Genomic DNA, 25,129 nt, shown 5'->3' on the forward strand with positions numbered 1-25,129 from the left:
TCATAAGAGGTAAAGTTGCTTGTTTTACAGGCACTTTGCAATTTTAACCATTTAGGCTCCTGAGAAAAACCTTTTAAGCTTTATTTCAAAATATCAGTATATTCTTCAACCTGCCTTTTGCTAACAAAAATTTTGGAAGCTTACATCTTTACCGCTCATTATTTTTTATTTCACATTTCCCCCCAAAATTTCACAATTACATTACATTAAATACATTAATAAATTGATACATCCGCATCTCCTATGTTATTATTGTCCAAACCCTTGTATTTTATCCATGCATATATGGGGCATTACAGGGGTCCTTATGGAGAGGATTGTGCATCTTGTGGTACCTTACTGTGCTCGTAGCTGCACTTTATTTTCATGGACTGCATGGTGCAGGCTTTATGCATTGTCTCCCCTCCCACAATATTCACTGCTCATCGCTTAGCTGCCTCTATGAAGCATCAGCAGGGATATAGTTGTATGCAAAGAGAGGATGTAAAGACTCAGACCTGGGTACCAGCACAGAACAAGCACAAGTTCTACTGACTTCTGTGCAAATGGAATAGTCCTTGGACAATATAGCAAGAAAGCAGAATTTGGTGAGTGCCCAATTATATACTTTACTATTAATATCACAGTCACAATTACATGGCATGTCTGCTAAGTACTTCTGCATATGTGATCGGTTGCTTATTTTTATCTAGCTATAAATATATATATATATATATATATAGACATATATATATATATATATATATATATATATATATATACACACACACCTGCATATGTGATCTGTTAATTATTTTTATCTCTCTCCATATACGAGTGTATATATATATATATATATATATATATATATATATAACACACATATACACGTACATCTGCATATGTGATCTGTTAATTTTTATCTTTCTCCATCTATAGTGTATATATACATACATATATATATATATATATATATATATATATATATATATACACACACACATACACATATATATATATATATATATATATATATATATATTAATATCCATATAGCGTATTGCTACATATACATACAATAGAGAGGAGAGATATATTTTCACATTTTACTTTATAGTTTTTCCCACATACATATTAATAAAATAACACCGTTTCACCTTTAGCACCTTTAGTACCTTTTACCTATAGAGTCAGGTGCAGATTTCTCCATTTGACACAATATCACATAGAATGAATAACTATCAGTATCGTTCATGTAGTAACACTTTGGTTTTGTCTTATTACGTAATTTACTTGACATTTTTCTGCATATTTCTGTCAATCAGAGATGAAGCAAGATTTTTTTAAAGAATTTTGCATTTTATGACATTTGCCTTGCTAAAAAGCAATTAAATTAATTGATCTGAATTTTATTTATTCCCTTTCAATCATAAATATTCATTCATCAATGAGTATAATCCGACTTACGCGTACACAGAGCTCAGAATTAAGAAATCATTGGAAATATCTGATATAAATCCATTCATTCTATTCACAAACACAATGTAACGAGACAGACACCATATCCCAGCTCTGTAGGAATTCATTAATCACCCCTATACCAGGCTGTGTAGTTACTTAGTAGGAAAAAGGCTGAAATAATTCTTCTCTACAGATCTGTGACACCTTAAGCTCCTTATTTTGAACGGAATTGTGGGGCAATTTATTTCCAACTCACTGGCAGAAGTTAGGGATAGAAAGCGCCTCCGGGTACTGCAGTTAACTCTCTGCAGACATTAGATATTTATGGAGAGTGTCCAGCGCATCTATTTGGATGAGGGATTAAGGGGATCTCTTTGGAATTGTAACCCAATGGTTATATTTTAGTTGTTCACCCCATTTTTCTTTGGCATTGCATCACATGATCTGATGCAGTCAGAGAATTGGATGTTTTATAGATTTGACTGAAAGCCCCTTTTCCTTTATATAGGAAGAGATGTTTAACATTAAATGAGGAGTCCACAGTCCGGGTCCCCGAGATGCCACAACTGATGAGCAATTTGTAAAATGTAAGTGGAAATGACATGAGCATCTGGTAGAAGGAAAGTAAAAGTGTTCTCTGTTCTGAGACAGATCACTTACCAGAAGAAGAACTGCATGGTGTCTACTTATTAATTCTGCATTATTCAAGAAAAAATGAAACAATAAACAATGCATGAAAATATGGAAAATACTCAACATTTTACAGTGGGGAAGAGAAAATATTCATGAAAACTACTGCAAGAAACCTTGTAGGTATGTAACTGTTTTCATGACGCACTTAATCAGGAAGCACTGATTATAACAATATGTTCTTCTTATATGTAAAGTATATATTTTAAATGGAACCGTTCTCGTGTAAAAATTCTATTATCCTGCAGATATGGAGTTAATCTGTAAATTCATAGTGTTTGAATCCTGCCCAACACCTGCACATTGAACCCCGCTGCTGGGAGGAAATTAACTTTAATCCTCCTGGCAGTCTTTGGGTGTCAGTCATGGGGGTGGTGTTGGAGGTTGTTCAGTCACCACTCTGTGTATGGAGAGTGGGAGCTGTGACCATGCCCCCCGGACTGATTGACATCAGGTTCTAATGCAGAGCGGCTGTCAGTCAGTGCGGAGAGGGTGGTTACAGCCACCGCTCTCCATACACAGAGCCGTGTCTGAATCCCCTCCCCTGTGACTGAAATGCTGTCAGGAGGATTTCCAGCAGTGGGGTTCAATGTGTAGGCGCTGGGCAGGTTTCTAATGCTATTAACCTGCATTAACCCCATATTTGCAGGTTAGTTGCATTTTTACAAATGATAGGTTCCCTTTAACTTTTCCTGTACTCTACATACTTGAATAATAAGTACCCCTGTGGCGCCCCTGAGGGTCCAGTTGCCACAGAGGTACTGCACCTCAGCCAGAGGTGTGGTATCCCATTCTCGGGTAAGGAGGGGATATAGTCTGTTGTCCACACACCAATTCGGGCCAGGGTTAGGGCAAGATTGCTCCTAAGGGAGAGCACAGCCCCTGAGCCTGTCTGAAGGTGGAGTTGTAGGAAGAAGGAGGAGTGCAGAACAGAAGGAGACAAGGAAGTGTACAGTAGTGGAGAGGAGAGAGAGAGAGACGGACACGGAGAGAAGAGGAGTAGTGTGAATAGAAGAGAAGGAGAGGTTCTGAGGACTGGAGCCGGAGGAACTCGTCCCAGGACAAGAAGGAAGCAGGAGAGGAAGAAAGGGTCCCAGAGACACGGGCAGTGAAAGATCTACCCATGGGGCTCGCATCCACATCCAACGCACCGGTGTGGAGGGACTCGGCTGCAAGGGGGAATCGGCAACAGACTAGTGGAGTTGAGGCGCAAGGCAGGAGGGCAAAGCCAGCGCAGGAAGACAACCAAGGAAAAGGACTGCAGAAAGGGACACCAGATACAGTAAATGCATCAAAATTACCTGGGGATCGACTCGAGGACTTAGCACTCTAAGGACAGCATTTGACAATCTGGAATTGCGAACTGTGAGTAAACACGCCATGACTGTACCCCGCTGTGTCCTGGATTCATTGTCTGTGCCGCCAGCCCCGTGCTACACAAACATTCCCCCATCATAGACGACTATAACGGTTTCCCTGGGGCCCTGCTCCACCTGTGGGGAGCTGTACCATCATAGCTACATCACCATCTACCCCAGTGGTCCAATCCAGCAGCGTCGGCGATACATTGCCGAATAGCACAAATGGCGTCACGACTCATTTCCCCTGTAAATATATCCCTGATATTTAAAAGACACCGCAAGGGTCATGGAGTCGGGCCCTGCTGCTGTGACCTGCAACAGAATCCAATTCCGAGTACCCCATGGCCCTGGTGGGTGTGTCACCCCCATAGTTAGTTAGAAAATAAAATAGTTTAAATAGAGGACAGAGCTTCAAGGCTTCTTACATCTCCCATTAGTGTTTGTTTAATCTGATAGTTTAAACAGATTTTTACATTTTAGTGCTTCACGATTTGGGAACTTTTAGTATCATTAGGCTTTTGTGGCCCTTTATGTGTATCATTTTTATAGCATACTAGTCATTTCTGATAACTCTTCAGGATAGGCTGTCATGTGTGTACATAAGAAATAACACTTTTTTTGGCCATTATTACTTGTATCCAGCAATTTTCCCCAGTTTTCCTTCTGCAGCCTCAATCTCCAGTGTCCAGTTCTCTCTGAGCTAGTGGGAGGAGAGTCACTGTGTACTGTGTATAATGTCTGGAATACTGAGTGCAGGGCCGGCTCCAGGTTTTTGTGGGCCCCGGGCGGAAGAGTCCCAGTGGGCCCCATAAACACGCAGACACACACACATACACAGATACGTACATATACATATTTAAAGACAAACTCACAAAATACATATAAACAGACAAATCTATACAGTCATATACACTGACATACATAGATACACATCATACATGCCTACAGACAGACACACACAGCTCTGCTGCATACAGACACACACACTGCTCTGCTGCATACATACAGACACACACAGCTCTGCTGCATACATACAGACACACACAGCTCTGCTGCATACATACAGACACACACTGCTCTGCTGCAAACATACAGACACACTCACACTGCTGGCGGCTTCTCCTGATTTGAAAATGCCGGCCACTCATTATTCAATCTCATATTCACTGCTTCCCCCGCCCACCGGCGCCTATGATTGGTTGCAGTCAGACCCGCCCCCACGCTGAGTTACAGCTGTCTCACTGCAACCAATCACAGCTGCCGGTGGGCAGGTCTATATTGTGCAGTACAATAAATAAATAAATAATTAAAAAAAAACGGCATGTGGTCCCCCCAATTTTGATACCAGCCAAGGTAAAGCCACACGGCTGAAGGCTGGTATTCTCAGGATGGGGAGCCCCACGTTATGGGGAGCCCCCCAGCCTAAAAATATCAGCCAGCAGCTGCCCGGAATTGCCGCATCCATTAGATGCGACAGTTCTGGGACTCAAGCCGGCTCATCCCGAATTGCCCTGGTGCGGTGGCAATCGAGGTAATAAGGAGTTAATGGCAGCAGCCCATAGCTGCCACTAAGTCCTAGGTTAATCATGGCAGGTGTCTCCCCGAGATACCTTCCATGATTAACCTGTAAGTGAAAGTAAATAAACACATATACCCGAAATAAATCCTTTATTTGGAATAAAAGACAAAAAAACACCCTCTTTCACCACTTTATTAAAATCCCCAAATAACCCCCCAGGTCCGGCGTAATCCACACGAGGTCTCGCATCAAGCTCTGCTACATGAAGCTGACAGGAGCTGCAGTAGAACACCGCCGCTCCTGTGAGCTCCACACAGCAACTGAAGTGAATCACGCTGTCAGCGGGGACGTCACTGAGGTAATGCCGGTGTGTGTGCGGTGATGATGGGTGCGGTAGTACCGGTGTGTGTGCGGTGATGATGAGGGCTGTAGTGTCAGGATGTGTGCTGGGATGTTGGGATGTGTGCGATGATGTCGGGGTGTGTGCGGTGAAGATGTGGGCGGTAATGTCGGGATGTGTGCGGTGAAGATGTGGGCGGTAATGTCGGGATGTGTGCGGTGAAGATGTGGGCGGTAATGTCGGGATGTGTGCGGTAATGTCGGGATGTGTGTGGTGAAGATGTGGGCGGTGATGTCGGGATGTGTGCGGTGATGTCGGGATGTGTGCGGTGATGTCGGGATGTGTGCGGTGATGTTGGGATGTGTGCGGTGATGATGAGGGCTCTCTCGGCTAAAGAAAACTTAACGCAACGCGTTCACTGGAATCCGTGGACTTTATTATCACACTTTTTGCAACGCAAGTGTGAAACTGGCTAAGGGACGGCAGCCACAAATTCCTGCCGAGGACTGCAGTCCCTGGAATTCGGCCCGGGGGCAGCAGAACTGAAGGAGAATGGGCAGGACCCGGGGGCAGCTGAAGTGACGAGGCCGAGTGGGCCCCCCCAGCCCTACAGGGCCCCGGCATTTGCCCGGGTATGCCGGGTGCTGACGCCGGCCCTGACTGAGTGCACAGAGAGATGAAGAATCCCTGCTCTTATTTTTCTTTGTAGCACACACACAAAGCAGAAGCAGCATGGGAGACATTAAAAAGTACTAAGCAGTGTAGCTGTGAATCCAGTTCAGGAAGAAGCTAAGTAATCTGCTAGAAAGCTGCTGCTGGATCTGTGTGTGCCTCATAGCCTGTGCATCACTCTGCTCCTCTCTCCTCTTTACCATTTTCCTGTCCATAAAGCATAATAAAAGCTGTAACCTGATACCTCAGTAATAGAGATGAGCGAACCGGTCGCGGTTCGGCTCGAGGTTGGTTCGCCGAACGGACCTCCCGTTCGAGTTCGGTTCGTCGAACGTTCGACGAACCGAACTCGAACTGCATAGGAAACAATGGCAGGCAATCACAAACACAGAAAAACACCTAGAAAACACCCTCAAAGGTGTCCAAAAGGTCACAAACAACTCACAACACATGGGAAAGTGACAAGGACATATACTCATGCGAAAACAAAAGAGCTGGACAAGGAAAAAGAGGAGGACACACAGATATATGAGTATATGCAAGGAAACATGCCATTATTGTGCAACTTGAGCCCTGCTCATTCTTGGCTTCCAATCTTGATAAATTGCCTGAGCTCGCCACGTACGTCTTGGGGATCTTGTCGTGTCCTGCAGCCAGCGTTCTCTCGGAACCTGTCTTCAGTGCTGCTGTGGGTCTGCTGGCAGATAAGCACACGTGTCTGTCCACTGACAATGTGGACATGGCTCTCAGAGGACTTTTCTTCCCCGGGGTCAGCCAGGGGACGGGAAAGGCACGCGTATTTTTGAGAGTGCTTCATGCAAAGCATCTTTTTCTTTTTCAAAAGGGGGCTCAACCGATGCCAGTCAAGTGGGGTGTGTGTGGCCCAGTGAGTGGCAACGAGGGAGACTGTGGTTGGAGTCCCCTCGCTGTGTTTCTAAAAGAACCAAGATGAACAAGTCATAGCTCTCAGAGGACTTTTCTTCCCCGGGGTCAGCCAGGGGACGGGAAAGGCACGCGTATTTTTGAGAGTGCTTCATGCAAAGCATCTTTTTCTTTTTCAAAAGGGGGCTCAACCGATGCCAGTCAAGTGGGGTGTGTGTGGCCCAGTGAGTGGCAACGAGGGAGACTGTGGTTGGAGTCCCCTCGCTGTGTTTCTAAAAGAACCAAGATGAACAAGTCATGGCTCTCAGAGGACTTTTCTTCCCCGGGGTCAGCCAGGGGACGGGAAAGGCACGCGTATTTTTGAGAGTGCTTCATGCAAAGCATCTTTTTCTTTTTCAAAAGGGGGCTCAACCGATGCCAGTCAAGTGGGGTGTGTGTGGCCCAGTGAGTGGCAACGAGGGAGACTGTGGTTGGAGTCCCCTCGCTGTGTTTCTAAAAGAACCAAGATGAACAAGTCATGGCTCTCAGAGGACTTTTCTTCCCCGGGGTCAGCCAGGGGACGGGAAAGGCACGCGTATTTTTGAGAGTGCTTCATGCAAAGCATCTTTTTCTTTTTCAAAAGGGGGCTCAACCGATGCCAGTCAAGTGGGGTGTGTGTGGCCCAGTGAGTGGCAACGAGGGAGACTGTGGTTGGAGTCCCCTCGCTGTGTTTCTAAAAGAACCAAGATGAACAAGTCATGGCTCTCAGAGGACTTTTCTTCCCCGGGGTCAGCCAGGGGACGGGAAAGGCACGCGTATTTTTGAGAGTGCTTCATGCAAAGCATCTTTTTCTTTTTCAAAAGGGGGCTCAACCGATGCCAGTCAAGTGGGGTGTGTGTGGCCCAGTGAGTGGCAACGAGGGAGACTGTGGTTGGAGTCCCCTCGCTGTGTTTCTAAAAGAACCAAGATGAACAAGTCATGGCTCTCAGAGGACTTTTCTTCCCCGGGGTCAGCCAGGGGACGGGAAAGGCACGCGTATTTGTGAGAGTGCTTCATGCAAAGCATCTTTTTCTTTTTCAAAAGGGGGCTCAACCGATGCCAGTCAAGTGGGGTGTGTGTGGCCCAGTGAGTGGCAACGAGGGAGACTGTGGTTGGAGTCCCCTCGCTGTGTTTCTAAAAGAACCAAGATGAACAAGTCATGGCTCTCAGAGGACTTTTCTTCCCCGGGGTCAGCCAGGGGACGGGAAAGGCACGCGTATTTTTGAGAGTGCTTCATGCAAAGCATCTTTTTCTTTTTCAAAAGGGGGCTCAACCGATGCCAGTCAAGTGGGGTGTGTGTGGCCCAGTGAGTGGCAACGAGGGAGACTGTGGTTGGAGTCCCCTCGCTGTGTTTCTAAAAGAACCAAGATGAACAAGTCATGGCTCTCAGAGGACTTTTCTTCCCCGGGGTCAGCCAGGGGACGGGAAAGGCACGCGTATTTTTGAGAGTGCTTCATGCAAAGCATCTTTTTCTTTTTCAAAAGGGGGCTCAACCGATGCCAGTCAAGTGGGGTGTGTGTGGCCCAGTGAGTGGCAACGAGGGAGACTGTGGTTGGAGTCCCCTCGCTGTGTTTCTAAAAGAACCAAGATGAACAAGTCATGGCTCTCAGAGGACTTTTCTTCCCCGGGGTCAGCCAGGGGACGGGAAAGGCACGCGTATTTTTGAGAGTGCTTCATGCAAAGCATCTTTTTCTTTTTCAAAAGGGGGCTCAACCGATGCCAGTCAAGTGGGGTGTGTGTGGCCCAGTGAGTGGCAACGAGGGAGACTGTGGTTGGAGTCCCCTCGCTGTGTTTCTAAAAGAACCAAGATGAACAAGTCATGGCTCTCAGAGGACTTTTCTTCCCCGGGGTCAGCCAGGGGACGGGAAAGGCACGCGTATTTTTGAGAGTGCTTCATGCAAAGCATCTTTTTCTTTTTCAAAAGGGGGCTCAACCGATGCCAGTCAAGTGGGGTGTGTGTGGCCCAGTGAGTGGCAACGAGGGAGACTGTGGTTGGAGTCCCCTCGCTGTGTTTCTAAAAGAACCAAGATGAACAAGTCATGGCTCTCAGAGGACTTTTCTTCCCCGGGGTCAGCCAGGGGACGGGAAAGGCACGCGTATTTTTGAGAGTGCTTCATGCAAAGCATCTTTTTCTTTTTCAAAAGGGGGCTCAACCGATGCCAGTCAAGTGGGGTGTGTGTGGCCCAGTGAGTGGCAACGAGGGAGACTGTGGTTGGAGTCCCCTCGCTGTGTTTCTAAAAGAACCAAGATGAACAAGTCATGGCTCTCAGAGGACTTTTCTTCCCCGGGGTCAGCCAGGGGACGGGAAAGGCACGCGTATTTTTGAGAGTGCTTCATGCAAAGCATCTTTTTCTTTTTCAAAAGGGGGCTCAACCGATGCCAGTCAAGTGGGGTGTGTGTGGCCCAGTGAGTGGCAACGAGGGAGACTGTGGTTGGAGTCCCCTCGCTGTGTTTCTAAAAGAACCAAGATGAACAAGTCATGGCTCTCAGAGGACTTTTCTTCCCCGGGGTCAGCCAGGGGACGGGAAAGGCACGCGTATTTTTGAGAGTGCTTCATGCAAAGCATCTTTTTCTTTTTCAAAAGGGGGCTCAACCGATGCCAGTCAAGTGGGGTGTGTGTGGCCCAGTGAGTGGCAACGAGGGAGACTGTGGTTGGAGTCCCCTCGCTGTGTTTCTAAAAGAACCAAGATGAACAAGTCATGGCTCTCAGAGGACTTTTCTTCCCCGGGGTCAGCCAGGGGACGGGAAAGGCACGCGTATTTTTGAGAGTGCTTCATGCAAAGCATCTTTTTCTTTTTCAAAAGGGGGCTCAACCGATGCCAGTCAAGTGGGGTGTGTGTGGCCCAGTGAGTGGCAACGAGGGAGACTGTGGTTGGAGTCCCCTCGCTGTGTTTCTAAAAGAACCAAGATGAACAAGTCATGGCTCTCAGAGGACTTTTCTTCCCCGGGGTCAGCCAGGGGACGGGAAAGGCACGCGTATTTTTGAGAGTGCTTCATGCAAAGCATCTTTTTCTTTTTCAAAAGGGGGCTCAACCGATGCCAGTCAAGTGGGGTGTGTGTGGCCCAGTGAGTGGCAACGAGGGAGACTGTGGTTGGAGTCCCCTCGCTGTGTTTCTAAAAGAACCAAGATGAACAAGTCATGGCTCTCAGAGGACTTTTCTTCCCCGGGGTCAGCCAGGGGACGGGAAAGGCACGCGTATTTTTGAGAGTGCTTCATGCAAAGCATCTTTTTCTTTTTCAAAAGGGGGCTCAACCGATGCCAGTCAAGTGGGGTGTGTGTGGCCCAGTGAGTGGCAACGAGGGAGACTGTGGTTGGAGTCCCCTCGCTGTGTTTCTAAAAGAACCAAGATGAACAAGTCATGGCTCTCAGAGGACTTTTCTTCCCCGGGGTCAGCCAGGGGACGGGAAAGGCACGCGTATTTGTGAGAGTGCTTCATGCAAAGCATCTTTTTCTTTTTCAAAAGGGGGCTCAACCGATGCCAGTCAAGTGGGGTGTGTGTGGCCCAGTGAGTGGCAACGAGGGAGACTGTGGTTGGAGTCCCCTCGCTGTGTTTCTAAAAGAACCAAGATGAACAAGTCATGGCTCTCAGAGGACTTTTCTTCCCCGGGGTCAGCCAGGGGACGGGAAAGGCACGCGTATTTTTGAGAGTGCTTCATGCAAAGCATCTTTTTCTTTTTCAAAAGGGGGCTCAACCGATGCCAGTCAAGTGGGGTGTGTGTGGCCCAGTGAGTGGCAACGAGGGAGACTGTGGTTGGAGTCCCCTCGCTGTGTTTCTAAAAGAACCAAGATGAACAAGTCATGGCTCTCAGAGGACTTTTCTTCCCCGGGGTCAGCCAGGGGACGGGAAAGGCACGCGTATTTTTGAGAGTGCTTCATGCAAAGCATCTTTTTCTTTTTCAAAAGGGGGCTCAACCGATGCCAGTCAAGTGGGGTGTGTGTGGCCCAGTGAGTGGCAACGAGGGAGACTGTGGTTGGAGTCCCCTCGCTGTGTTTCTAAAAGAACCAAGATGAACAAGTCATGGCTCTCAGAGGACTTTTCTTCCCCGGGGTCAGCCAGGGGACGGGAAAGGCACGCGTATTTTTGAGAGTGCTTCATGCAAAGCATCTTTTTCTTTTTCAAAAGGGGGCTCAACCGATGCCAGTCAAGTGGGGTGTGTGTGGCCCAGTGAGTGGCAACGAGGGAGACTGTGGTTGGAGTCCCCTCGCTGTGTTTCTAAAAGAACCAAGATGAACAAGTCATGGCTCTCAGAGGACTTTTCTTCCCCGGGGTCAGCCAGGGGACGGGAAAGGCACGCGTATTTTTGAGAGTGCTTCATGCAAAGCATCTTTTTCTTTTTCAAAAGGGGGCTCAACCGATGCCAGTCAAGTGGGGTGTGTGTGGCCCAGTGAGTGGCAACGAGGGAGACTGTGGTTGGAGTCCCCTCGCTGTGTTTCTAAAAGAACCAAGATGAACAAGTCATGGCTCTCAGAGGACTTTTCTTCCCCGGGGTCAGCCAGGGGACGGGAAAGGCACGCGTATTTTTGAGAGTGCTTCATGCAAAGCATCTTTTTCTTTTTCAAAAGGGGGCTCAACCGATGCCAGTCAAGTGGGGTGTGTGTGGCCCAGTGAGTGGCAACGAGGGAGACTGTGGTTGGAGTCCCCTCGCTGTGTTTCTAAAAGAACCAAGATGAACAAGTCATGGCTCTCAGAGGACTTTTCTTCCCCGGGGTCAGCCAGGGGACGGGAAAGGCACGCGTATTTTTGAGAGTGCTTCATGCAAAGCATCTTTTTCTTTTTCAAAAGGGGGCTCAACCGATGCCAGTCAAGTGGGGTGTGTGTGGCCCAGTGAGTGGCAACGAGGGAGACTGTGGTTGGAGTCCCCTCGCTGTGTTTCTAAAAGAACCAAGATGAACAAGTCATGGCTCTCAGAGGACTTTTCTTCCCCGGGGTCAGCCAGGGGACGGGAAAGGCACGCGTATTTTTGAGAGTGCTTCATGCAAAGCATCTTTTTCTTTTTCAAAAGGGGGCTCAACCGATGCCAGTCAAGTGGGGTGTGTGTGGCCCAGTGAGTGGCAACGAGGGAGACTGTGGTTGGAGTCCCCTCGCTGTGTTTCTAAAAGAACCAAGATGAACAAGTCATGGCTCTCAGAGGACTTTTCTTCCCCGGGGTCAGCCAGGGGACGGGAAAGGCACGCGTATTTTTGAGAGTGCTTCATGCAAAGCATCTTTTTCTTTTTCAAAAGGGGGCTCAACCGATGCCAGTCAAGTGGGGTGTGTGTGGCCCAGTGAGTGGCAACGAGGGAGACTGTGGTTGGAGTCCCCTCGCTGTGTTTCTAAAAGAACCAAGATGAACAAGTCATGGCTCTCAGAGGACTTTTCTTCCCCGGGGTCAGCCAGGGGACGGGAAAGGCACGCGTATTTTTGAGAGTGCTTCATGCAAAGCATCTTTTTCTTTTTCAAAAGGGGGCTCAACCGATGCCAGTCAAGTGGGGTGTGTGTGGCCCAGTGAGTGGCAACGAGGGAGACTGTGGTTGGAGTCCCCTCGCTGTGTTTCTAAAAGAACCAAGATGAACAAGTCATGGCTCTCAGAGGACTTTTCTTCCCCGGGGTCAGCCAGGGGACGGGAAAGGCACGCGTATTTTTGAGAGTGCTTCATGCAAAGCATCTTTTTCTTTTTCAAAAGGGGGCTCAACCGATGCCAGTCAAGTGGGGTGTGTGTGGCCCAGTGAGTGGCAACGAGGGAGACTGTGGTTGGAGTCCCCTCGCTGTGTTTCTAAAAGAACCAAGATGAACAAGTCATGGCTCTCAGAGGACTTTTCTTCCCCGGGGTCAGCCAGGGGACGGGAAAGGCACGCGTATTTTTGAGAGTGCTTCATGCAAAGCATCTTTTTCTTTTTCAAAAGGGGGCTCAACCGATGCCAGTCAAGTGGGGTGTGTGTGGCCCAGTGAGTGGCAACGAGGGAGACTGTGGTTGGAGTCCCCTCGCTGTGTTTCTAAAAGAACCAAGATGAACAAGTCATGGCTCTCAGAGGACTTTTCTTCCCCGGGGTCAGCCAGGGGACGGGAAAGGCACGCGTATTTTTGAGAGTGCTTCATGCAAAGCATCTTTTTCTTTTTCAAAAGGGGGCTCAACCGATGCCAGTCAAGTGGGGTGTGTGTGGCCCAGTGAGTGGCAACGAGGGAGACTGTGGTTGGAGTCCCCTCGCTGTGTTTCTAAAAGAACCAAGATGAACAAGTCATGGCTCTCAGAGGACTTTTCTTCCCCGGGGTCAGCCAGGGGACGGGAAAGGCACGCGTATTTTTGAGAGTGCTTCATGCAAAGCATCTTTTTCTTTTTCAAAAGGGGGCTCAACCGATGCCAGTCAAGTGGGGTGTGTGTGGCCCAGTGAGTGGCAACGAGGGAGACTGTGGTTGGAGTCCCCTCGCTGTGTTTCTAAAAGAACCAAGATGAACAAGTCATGGCTCTCAGAGGACTTTTCTTCCCCGGGGTCAGCCAGGGGACGGGAAAGGCACGCGTATTTTTGAGAGTGCTTCATGCAAAGCATCTTTTTCTTTTTCAAAAGGGGGCTCAATCGATGCCAGTCAAGTGGGGTGTGTGTGGCCCAGTGAGTGGCAACGAGGGAGACTGTGGTTGGAGTCCCCTCGCTGTGTTTCTAAAAGAACCAAGATGAACAAGTCATGGCTCTCAGAGGACTTTTCTTCCCCGGGGTCAGCCAGGGGACGGGAAAGGCACGCGTATTTTTGAGAGTGCTTCATGCAAAGCATCTTTTTCTTTTTCAAAAGGGGGCTCAACCGATGCCAGTCAAGTGGGGTGTGTGTGGCCCAGTGAGTGGCAACGAGGGAGACTGTGGTTGGAGTCCCCTCGCTGTGTTATACATGCTTTTAGAAGGGCATGACATGGCTTGGAGGTTGACTTTCATAAAATGCAAACTGTTGGCTACCAAAATGCTGCCTTTCCAACAACTGTGGTTATAGGCAATGAGGAACATACTGATGAAGATGAGACGCAGATACCCGATTGGGATGACAACTTAAATATTCGGTCAGGGCAAGAAGAAACTCGGTCTGAGGGGGAGGGGAGTGCAAACACAACAATTGATGATGAAGTTCTAGATCCCACCTACTGTCAACCCACAGTCAGACACTCGAGGAGGTCAATAGAGGCGGTGGAGGAGGATGCAACCGACGTCGAAGTAACCTGGCGCCTTCCTGGACACAGTCGGAGCACTGGTAGCACGTCTACAACTGCATCCTCAGCCACCACTCTGCCTCTGAGCATTATTCGGGGTGGATCAACAGGTCGCATGGCCTCTAAGCCTTGCCTAGCCTGGTCCTTTTTTGACATAAAAAAAGATCAGCCAAATTATGTGATCTGTAACATTTGCCATGGTTATCTTAGTAGAGGTCAAAACCTCAGCAGTTTGACAACTTCTTCCATGAATCGTCACATGAATAAATATCATATGGCCTGGTGGGAAGCTCACCGTGCTGCAATGCGGCCTAGTGGAGCCAACCATCCACCGCCTGCCTCTTCCAGGGCATCCGCGCGCTCGTCATCTTCTAGGACTGTGGGGACAGCTGTCACACCTGTTTTTCCACCCACAACTTCCACCACTGTAACCGCAACAGGCAGTTTGCTTGGTAGGTCGTCAGTTGGTTTGGAAGGGGAAACAAGTGAGTGTGTACAGCTCTCTCAGACATCGATAGCACCAACTTTGGATGAAGGCAACATCATGTCTCCGCCTGCACTTTCCTCCCAAAGCTGCATTTTTCCAGGGACACCCTACTCAACACCGTCTACACACAGCAGCCAGATCTCTGTCCCTCAGATGTGGTCAAATAAAAGGCCACTTCCTTCGACCCATGACAAAGCGAAGAGGTTGACTCTATCCCTCTGTAAGCTGTTGGCTACAGAAATGCTGCCTTTCCGCCTAGTGGACACACAGGATTTTAGAGACCTTATATCTGTCGCTGTGCCCCAGTACCAGATGCCTAGTCGCCACTACTTCTCTAAGAAAGGTGTGCCCGCGCTACACCAGCATGTCGCACACAATATCACCGCTTCCTTGAGAAACTCTGTGTGTGAACGGGTGAATTTCAGCACCGATACTTGGACCAGTAAGCATGGACAGGGACGTTACATGTCGCTGACTGGGCACTGGGTAACTATGGTGATAGATGGTGAAGGGTCTGCTGCACAAGTCTTGCCGTCCCCACGACTTGTGTGTCAATCCTCTGTCTGTCCAAGTTCCGCCACTGCTTCTGCATCCTCCACCTCATCTGGGTCCTCCACCTCCGCCCCAAGCCTGCCTGGTCAGGCCACCAGCGTTCTCACTGCGCAGAAGGAATCACGCACCCCTCATTACTATGCTGGCAGCAGAGCGCAACGGCATCAGGCGGTCTTTAGCTTGACATGTCTTGGGAATAAGAGTCACACAGCTGAGGAGTTGTGGTCAGCTCTGCGGTCCGAGTTTAATAAATGGTTGTCTCCACTCAACCTGCAGCCTGGTAAGGCCGTGTGCGACAATGCTGCAAACCTGGGTGCGGCCCTTCGCCTGGGCAAGGTGACACACGTGCCTTGTATGGCTCACGTGTTGAACCTTGTTGTCCAGCAATTTTTAACACACTATCCCGGCCTAGATGGCCTTCTGACCAGGGCACGGAAACTGTCTGCAGTGCTCACTTCCGCCGTTCAAGCGCCGCAGCTGAGCGACTTGCATCGCTCCAGAAGTCTTTCGGCCTGCCGGTTCATCGCCTGAAATGCGATGTGGCGACACGCTGGAATTCAACTCTCCACATGTTACAGCGACTGTGGCAGCACCGCCGAGCCCTGGTGCAATACGTCATGACGTATAGCCTAGGCCAACGAGATGCAGAGGTGGGGCAGATCACCCTGATGGAGTGGTCTTAGATCAAGGACCTATGCACCCTTCTGCACAGTTTCGACATGGCGACGAATATGTTTAGCGCTGACAATGCCATTATCAGCATGACGATTACAGTCATTTACATGCTGGAGCACACGCTAAACACTATTCGGAGTCAGGGGGTGGGACAACAGGAAGGGGAGGAACTACAGGAGGATTCATATGCGCAAGACACAACAACATCACCAAGGTCCAGACGTTCATCATCACCAACGCGGCAGGCATGGGACCATGGGGGACAGGGATCAACAAGGGCGCATGGTAGCAGGCGAGATGTTGAGGAAGGTGCAGGAGGACATGAAGATATGGAGGACGAACTGTCCATGGACATGGAAGACTCAGCTGATGAGGGGGACCTTGGTCAAATTTAAGTTGAAAGAGGTTGGGGGGAGATGACAGAGGAAGAAAGAACGGTTAGCACCTCTATGCCACAAACACAGCGTGGACTTGGTCCGCATGGCTGCGCAAGACACATGAGTGCCTTCTTGTTGCACTACCTCCAACATGACCCTCGTATTGTCAAAATTAGAAGTGATGATGACTACTGGCTTGCCACACTATTAGATCCCCGGGACAAGTCCAAATTTTGTGACATAATTCCACCCATAGAAAGGGACGCACGTATGCAGGAGTATCAGCAGAAGCTGTTACTCGATCTTAGCTCGGCTTTTCCACCAAACAACCGTGCAGGTGAAGGGAGTGATTCTCCCAGTTGTAACTTGACAAACATGGGACGGCCTCGTCATCTTCAACAGTCTACCCGTACCAGTAGGACCGTATCTGGTGCTGGTAACAGCAATTTTATGGAATCTTTTCATAATTTTTTTAGACCCTCCTTTGCAAGGCCACCAGAGACATCAAGTGTGTCACATAGTCAACGGATGGAGAGGATGATACAGGAGTATCTCCAAATGAACATCGATGCAATGACTTTGCAAATGGAGCCTTGCTCCTTTTGTGCTTCAAATCTAGAAAAATGTCAAGAGCTCTCCAGTTACGCCTTGAAGATTTTGTCGTGTCCAGCTGCCAGCGTTGTCTCTGAACGTGTCTTCAGTGCTGCTGGGTGTGTGCTGACAGATAAGCGCACGCGTCTGTCCAGTGACAATGTGGACAGACTGACGTTCATCAAAATGAACAAGTCATGGATCCAGAAGGAATTTACTACCCCTGTGTCATCCTGGGGAGAGTAAATGCTTGTGGATTTGGAATGTGCTTGATGCAAATCAAAACATCCTGTTTGCAACTAGGGCACAAGTCCTGCCACTGATGGGGTGTCTGTGTGCCCAATTTGGGGAAAAAAGGTAGACTCCGCTTGGAGTAACCCTTGCTTGCTGTGTTTTTTAAAAATGATACAAGATGAACAGATCTGAAGGCAAGATGAAGGCAACATCATGTCTCCGCCTGCACTTTTCTCACAAACCTGCATTTTTCCAGGGACACCCTACTCAACACCGTCTACAGACAGCAGCCAGATCTCTGTCCCTCAGATGTGGTCAAATAAAAGGCCACTTACTGCGACCCATGACAAAGCTAAGTGGTTGACTCTATCCCTCTGTAAGCTGTTGGCTACCGAAATGCTGCCTTTACGCGTAGTGGACACACAGGATTTTACAGACCTTATGTCTGTCGCTGTGCCCCAGTACCAGATGCCCAATCACCACTGCTTCTCCAAGAAAAGCATGCCCGCGCTACACCAGCATGTCGCACACAACATCACCACTTCCTTGAGAAAATCTGTGTGCGACAGGGTGCATTTCAACACAGATACTTGGACCAGTAAGCATAGACAGGGTCATTACATGTCACTGACTGGGCACTGGCAAACTATGGTGAGAGATGGAGAAGGGTCTGCTGTACAAGTCTTGCCGTCCCCACGAGTTGTTTCAATCCTTGTTCTGTATGTAGAAGTTAATACACTGCTTCTGCCTCTTCAACCTCGTGTGGGTCCTCTACCTTGGCGCAAACCCTGTGTGGTCAGGCCACCCTTCCTTGCAACTGCGCACAAGGACTACCACACACCTCCTTACTATGCTGGCAGCAGAGCTCAATGCCATCAGGCGGTCAAAGTTTTACTTTGAAATGTATGGGAAATGTGAGTCACACCGCTATTACAGAGAATAGTAGTCAGGCAGGGTCAAAACATTAATTGAGGAACAGGAACAGAATGGGACGGCCAGGAAAGAATCAGAAAACAAGCAGAGGTGAAATGCGTATCGGCCAACAAGGTACATAAACAGCAAGCAGGAAAAGTAGTCAGGTAACAAGCACACAAAATCATAAAACTGAACTGGGGGTAAAATTAACCAGAGGTTCATAGCTATGTCTGGCAGTGGTCTGCAGACAGGATGGGCATAAAAAAGGGTGTGGTGTCTTCCCATTGGTTGTAGCTGAATGATGGTATTTCATCTGTGAGATACCCACCAGCTACATTCAGCCAGAGATTCTGCATCTGTCAAGGTAATGCAGCCCAGTGGGTGAGCATAACCTGCGTCCACCTGCGCCGCTGGCATCGACTACTCTCCCATCATCAGCACTATTCATGAAAGGAACACGTTGTCACCTGGCGACCGGAGTACAAATTGACGGAGCGGACTCCGTTGGTGACTTAACAGCCGTGTGCGGCAATGATGCAAACCTGGCTGCGGGCCATCCTCAGGGCAATGTGACACACGTGCCTTTTAGGGCTCACGTGTTGAACCGAATTCGCCAGCAATTTTTAAAACACCATCACGGCCTACATGGCCTTGTGCAGTGGGCACGCTCGCTATGTGCTCACTTCCATCGTGCGCACACAGCAGCTCAACAACTTTCATCACTCCGGAAGTCTTAGGGTCTGGCAGTTAAACGCCGTAAATGCGATGTTTCGACACGCAGGAATTGGAATCTGCACATGTTGCAGCGTGTGTGGCAGCACCGCAGAGCCCTGCTGAAATACGGTAAGACATATAGCCTGGGATAACTTGATCCAGAGGTGGTGCAGATCACGCTGCTGGAGTGGTGTCAGATCAAGGACCTATGCACCCTGCTACACAGTTTTGAAATGTCGACGAAGATGTTTAGCACTGGCAATGTCATTCTCAGCGTGACAATTCTGGTCATCTACATGATGGAGCACACTGTAATTATTATTCGGAGTCAGGTGTTGGGACAAGAGGAAGGGGAGGAAGTACAGGAGGAGTCATATGCGGAAGGGATAACAAGATCTACGAGGTCCAGATGGTCAGCGTCACCTATGCGGCAGTCATGGTGAGGGAGAGGGATTAACAAGGGCGCATAGTATCAGCAAAAAGTGTTGATGAAAGTGCAGGAGCCCATGAAGAAATGGAGGACGAACTGGCGATGGGCATGGAAGACTCAGCAGATGAGTGAGAGCTTGCTCACATTTCGGTTGTGCGAGGTTGGGGGGAGAGGGCAGAGGAAGGATGCACGATTCTCACCTCTCTGCCACCAACACACCAAGGACTTGGTCCTCCTGGATGCACAAGACACATGAGCGCCTTCTTGCTGCACTACCTACATGACCCTCGGATTGTATGAATTTGAACTAATCCTGAATACTGGGTTGCCACACTGTTAGATCCCCGGTACAAGACAAAATTTGGCGAACTAATTCCTGCCATAGAAATAGACGCACGTATACAGGAGTATCTGCAGAATGTGGTACGCAATCTTAGATCTACTTGTCCACTAAACACCAGTGCTGCACAGAGTGAATCTCAACGCTTTGTCATGGATAGGAGGAAATGGTCTTTTACTTGTCCACATCGGAGGGACCGAGGGATGGCTGCTGTGCTGAGATGGCGTTGAGTACGGTGTCCCTGCACAGTTGCACTTTTGGTCATATCCCAAAATGAGTTGAAAAAGGACAGATGCTGTTGGAAAGGGGAACAGGTGTGTTGGAAAGGGGAAAAAAGTTTTGGTCCGTGGATTTGGTGGTTAAGCAACTGTAACATTTGCTGAAGAAACAACATCTGTTACAGTGGGACTGGCAGATTTGGATAAAGTGGTATATAATCTGTGACCGCTATATAACGAAAATTAATAAGAAAAGAAAGAGAAAGGTATATATCCCCATCAGCAGTCAGTGTCCACCGTGCTCCCAGTTGGAAAAGGAGAGGTTGGCAACTTGAAGGTTTGGTGGAGGATACAGAGCTGTGTGGCTATGAAACTAATAGTAGCCTGAACCGAGTTAGACGCCATTCGGATCTGGAGACTGTGAGCCCTGTTAGCGTCACAGGGTCCACATGCCCACCCAGCCCAGGAACTCCCTGTTAACAACACAGGGGCCATTGAGTACGCTGACCGTGTGCGTAGGGGCCACACCTGTGGACAGCAGGCGCATCAGCAGCAGCAGGCCTGTTAATGCCACTGGGCTGCACAAGCAGGACTGTTAGGACAGGAGCTGGTCTTAACCGTTCTGCGTTACCAACTGTGGTGGTGGCCTGCATCCACCACCCGATCCCTGCCTACCTCTGGCCTAAAGCCGCAATGGGTTCAACACATGGAGGTGTGCACTTTCGGAGCATAATAGAAGACTGCGCACCTCCTTGTTGGCTCCAGCCCCTTTTATAACCTGGGTCCGCCCCAAACCAGGGTGAACCACAATGCACCTCCTGGAGACAAAAGTAGAGTGACACGTCATGAGTGGCATAACTAGCGTCCTATTTGGAAACGCAACTTCAATGATGACCTCATGGCTGCCATGACCCAAACACCTCACCAGTCATCGTCTGAGCATCAATAATGCGGTGACAAGTCATAGGTGTGGGCCTCTGCAAGCCATTTGGGAGGACACCTGATGCCCTGTGGTCTATATGGGACCCCCACATCAGGGCCAGGGCCAAAGAGTTCATTACCGGACCTAGTCTCTGATGCAGGAAGTGCCTGAGCATGCTCAGTAGCATGAAATACAGTCTCTGAAAAAAGACTATCAGCTTTAGCATGGTGTCTATGCCCAAAACAGGACTTATACCCGGCACGGAATGCAAGCACCTGTGCAAAGAGGCTTTTCACACTTAGTGTGGGAGCATGCGCTGTATCCCGAAATGAAAACTTAGCGTCAGGAATGGCACAGTCAGGCTGAGCATACTCACTAGGCGAAACACTGTAATTATGCTGCAGCTGGGGTACATCGGCACACGCATGCGCACTAGCTGCCTCTCCACACTTAGACGTGGAGGGGAAATTTGTCTTGGAGATGCTGTCTATGAACAGAAGGAAAAGCTAAAGGAAGCCTGACTTTCTATCCCTCCGAATTATGAAATGCAGCAATGAATTCCATGAGTTTGCTATAACATTAGCGTAGCAAAATGTGCATGAGGGTGTGATGTAGAGGTGCTAGAAATAGCTTGTCACCAGTGGTGCACTAATGGAATACAACAGCCAGTTCTATGATGCCACAAAATGGCAGTATTTTGTGCTATCATTATAGCTTATTAAAAACAGAGCACGAGGTTGTCATGCAGAGGTGCTGCACATAGATTTGCAGTAGTGTGAATTGACAAAAGTACAATAGCCACGTTTAGGATACAACTAGGTACAGTGAGTGTTTGCTAGTATAATGGCTGAGTTTAAAAAAGTTTGAGTGTGCAATGCAGGCAGACGTGCTGCAAATAACGTTCCAATACTGTGAATTGACAAAAGTACAATAGCCACGTTTAGGATACAACTAGGTACAGTGAGTGTTTGCTAGTACAATGGCTGAGTTTAAAAAAGTTAGAGTGTGCAATGCAGGCAGACGTGCTGCAAATAACGTTCCAATACTGTGAATTGACAAAAGTACAATAGCCACGTTTAGGATACAACTAGGTACAGTGAGTGTTTGCTAGTATAATGGCTGAGTTTAAAAAAGTTTGAGTGTGCAATGCAGGCAGACGTCCTGCAAATAACGTTCCAATACTGTGAATTGACAAAAGTACAATAGCCACGTTTAGGATACAACTAGGTACAGTGAGTGTTTGCTAGTATAATGGCTGAGTTTAAAAAAGTTTGAGTGTGCAATGCAGGCAGACGTCCTGCAAATAACGTTCCAATACTGTGAATTGACAAAAGTACAATAGCCACGTTTAGGATACAACTAGGTACAGTGAGTGTTTGCTAGTATAATGGCTGAGTTTAAAAAGTTTGAGTGTGCAATGCAGGCAGACGTGCTGCAAATAACGTTCCAATACTGTGAATTGACAAAAGTACAATAGCCACGTTTAGGATACAACTAGGTACAGTGAGTGTTTGCTAGTATAATGGCTGAGTTTCAAAAAGTTTGAGTGTGCAATGCAGGCAGATGTCATGCAAATAACGTTCCAATACTGTGAATTGACAAAAGTACAATAGCCACGTTTAGGATACAACTAGGTACACTGAGTGTTTGCTAGTATAATGGCTTCGTTATAATTAGTTGGAGTGTGCAACGCAGGCAGATGCGCTCTGCAAATGTCTTGGCACTAGTGGGACTATAGCAAAGTCCAATAGCCACGTATAGGATGCCACTAGGTACACTGAGTGTTTGCTAGTAAAATTGCTTAGTTTAAAAAAGTTGTAGTGTGCAATGCAGGCAGACGTGCTCTGCAAATGTCTTTGCACTAGTGGGACTATAGCAAAGTCCAATAGCCACGTATAGGATGCCACTAGGTACACTGAGTGTTTGCTAGTAAAATTGCTTAGTTTAAAAAAGTTGTAGTGTGCAATGCAGGCAGACGTGCTCTGCAAATGTCTTTGCACTAGTGGGACTATAGCAAAGTCCAATAGCCACGTATAGGATGCCACTAGGTACACTGAGTGTTTGCTAGTAAAATTGCTTAGTTTAAAAAACTTGGAGTGTGCAATGCAGGCAGACGTGCTCTGCAAATGTCTTTGCACTAGTGGGACTATAGCAAAGTCCAATAGCCACGTATAGGATGCCACTAGGTACACTGAGTGTTTGCTAGTAAAATTGCTTAGTTTAAAAAACTTGGAGTGTGCAATGCAGGCAGATGTGCTCTGCTAATGTCTTTGCACTAGTGGGACTATAGCAAAGTCCAATAGCCACGTATAGGATGCCACTAGGTACACTGAGTGTTTGCTAGTAAAATTGCTTAGTTTAAAAAAGTTGTAGTGTTCAATGCAGGCAGACGTGCTCTGCAAATGTCTTTGCACTAGTGGGACTATAGCAAAGTCCAATAGCCACGTATAGGATGCCACTAGGTACACTGAGTGTTTGCTAGTAAAATTGCTTAGTTTAAAAAAGTTGTAGTGTGCAATGCAGGCAGACGTGCTCTGCAAATGTCTTTGCACTAGTGGGACTATAGCAAAGTCCAATAGCCACGTTTAGGATGCCACTAGGTACACTGAGTGTTTGCTAGTATAATGGCTTACTTAGAATGAGTTGGAGTGTGCAGAGGACAAGAGGGTACAGTGGCAGGATTGTGGTGCTCTGGGTAGAGGAATGGAAGCCTGCCTTTCTATTCCCTCCTAATGGTGAAATGCAGGGAGGAAATCCCTGACCTGGGCTACACAGACGCTGTTGCTGTTTGCAGGACCTGTCACTTATGGCTCTCTGACCCTGCCGCTTTGAGCCCTTAAAAGGACTGCTAGAATGTGCTCTCCCTAAGCTGTCTAACGCTGTGTATGCAGCGCATACAGCTGTATCGGCGATAGGACTCAGGAGGACGGAGCTGCGACACTGATGTCTGACACCAAAGACGCAGAAGGCAGATAATGGCGTTCGTGAAGAAAATGTCCGGTTTTATAATGCAGGGACATGTGACATGCAGATCCTATCACACATGCCGTTGCTTCTCTGGCTCAAAGTCCACTTAGGTGTGTGTGTGTCTGTGATTGGCTGACATGCTGGCCCGCCCCACAAGACGCGCGCGCTTAGGGAAGGAAGACAAGAAAAAAAAAAAAAAAAATGGCGATCGCCATTATAGAAACAGCAGTGATCTGAAGGCGCTGTTCACGCACACTATACACTGAAATGTGATAATAGTTTGATTCACAGAGTGACTTACACTATTACAGCAGAAACCAAGCTAGGATTTAGCTGTTTTTTGGCTGCTAGAACCGTTCTCGAACGTTTCTAGAACTATCGAGCTTTTGCAAAAGCTCGAGTTCTAGTTCGATCTAGAACATGCCCCAAAATCACTCGAGCCGCGAACTGGAGAACCACGAACCACGAACCGCGCTCAACTCTACTCAGTAAGCAATCTGTTTTGACCAAGGTAGATATGAACTGTTTTTGTTTTGTTCTCTATTTTAGTTTTTATAATGAGTTTAGGAGGCAGAGTGGGGAAAATAGCTCATAATTGGACAAGGAAGAGATTTTTATGATAAGATATATTATAAAGTATTTTTATATTTTTTAACATTTTCTGAAATTAGAAGCACTATATGAAGTTCTGTAGACAGGTGTACGTACAGTAAATCCTAGGTTTACAAAGGCCTGAGTGTCCCCTAAAGGGGTTGCCCACTTTCTTTTCTTACAGCTTCCTGCACTTATATCTGCTGGTTTACGATTATGTGACCAGACCAATTTATCAACCTCCTCCAATAGAAAAGCAGCTTACCTGCAAGGTGTTTTACAATGGGAGGAGGCTGATGAACAGGTCTGGTCACATACATCTCCATTTCTGTCCATCTCCGTTTTATGGACAGAAATGCAGGACAGTTTGTGAGGAAATGTGCACTGACAAGATAAAGTGGCCAATCCCTTTAAATGGTGTAATATCCATAGATCTCAGCTGTGAACTCTCTCACACCCTTCCCCTTTATGTTTGAGCTTAATTAGCCTTTGATCAAACTCCATTGTGTTCAATAAAGGTTTCCCATTACATTTCATTCTGATTAGAAGTCAATGACGGAAACTTATTTCCAATAAATAAGAAAACTGATTTGCCAGCTGTATGAATAATAATAACTGCAGAGTGTGTCATATACATTGTATTTATAATCATATATAGGCACAGACATATTGTCAATTCAACAATAATAAAGTGAGCAAAATAAAGCACTTCACTTTCCTCAACCTCAGGCTTGGACATATCATTAGTGCAACCTGTGCGGCCGCAGAGGGGCTCAAGAGTTAGGGGGGGTCACCTCTACCACCAAAGCAGGTGGAATTGTGCATTTTGTTGTGCTTTTGGGCTGCAAAGGGCTCATATTTTGTTGTTGCACAGGGGCCCTTTTCTGTCTGTGTCCGTCAGTTCTTAAAATTAACCAATCACCAGGATTTTCGTGTATAACCTAAAACCAGATCTATACTGGCACTATCCGGCTGATTCTATACATACAGTGCTATACTGGCACTATCAGGCTGATTCTATACA

The 25,129-nt window shown here is 47.7% G+C and overlaps 1 protein-coding gene across 3 annotated transcripts in view; it reads left to right on the forward strand.

Annotated features, from left to right (window-relative positions):
- The first annotated feature begins 412 nt into the window (after window positions 1-412).
- The window catches only part of LOC142304045 (gonadotropin-releasing hormone II receptor-like), a 159,190-nt gene continuing 134,473 nt past the window's right edge, over window positions 413-25,129 (forward strand). For 2 of the 3 annotated variants that reach the window (XM_075346027.1, XM_075346029.1), the window contains exon 1: window positions 413-587. The gene's annotated coding sequence lies outside the window, so the exon portion shown is untranslated. Of the gene's footprint in view, window positions 588-2,217; window positions 2,254-25,129 lie in introns of those variants that run through there. The other variant, XM_075346028.1, reaches the window with a different exon arrangement.

Source organism: Anomaloglossus baeobatrachus, chromosome 4 (genome assembly GCF_048569485.1).
Source record: "Anomaloglossus baeobatrachus isolate aAnoBae1 chromosome 4, aAnoBae1.hap1, whole genome shotgun sequence".
NCBI classification, from domain to species: Eukaryota; Metazoa; Chordata; class Amphibia; order Anura; family Aromobatidae; genus Anomaloglossus; species Anomaloglossus baeobatrachus.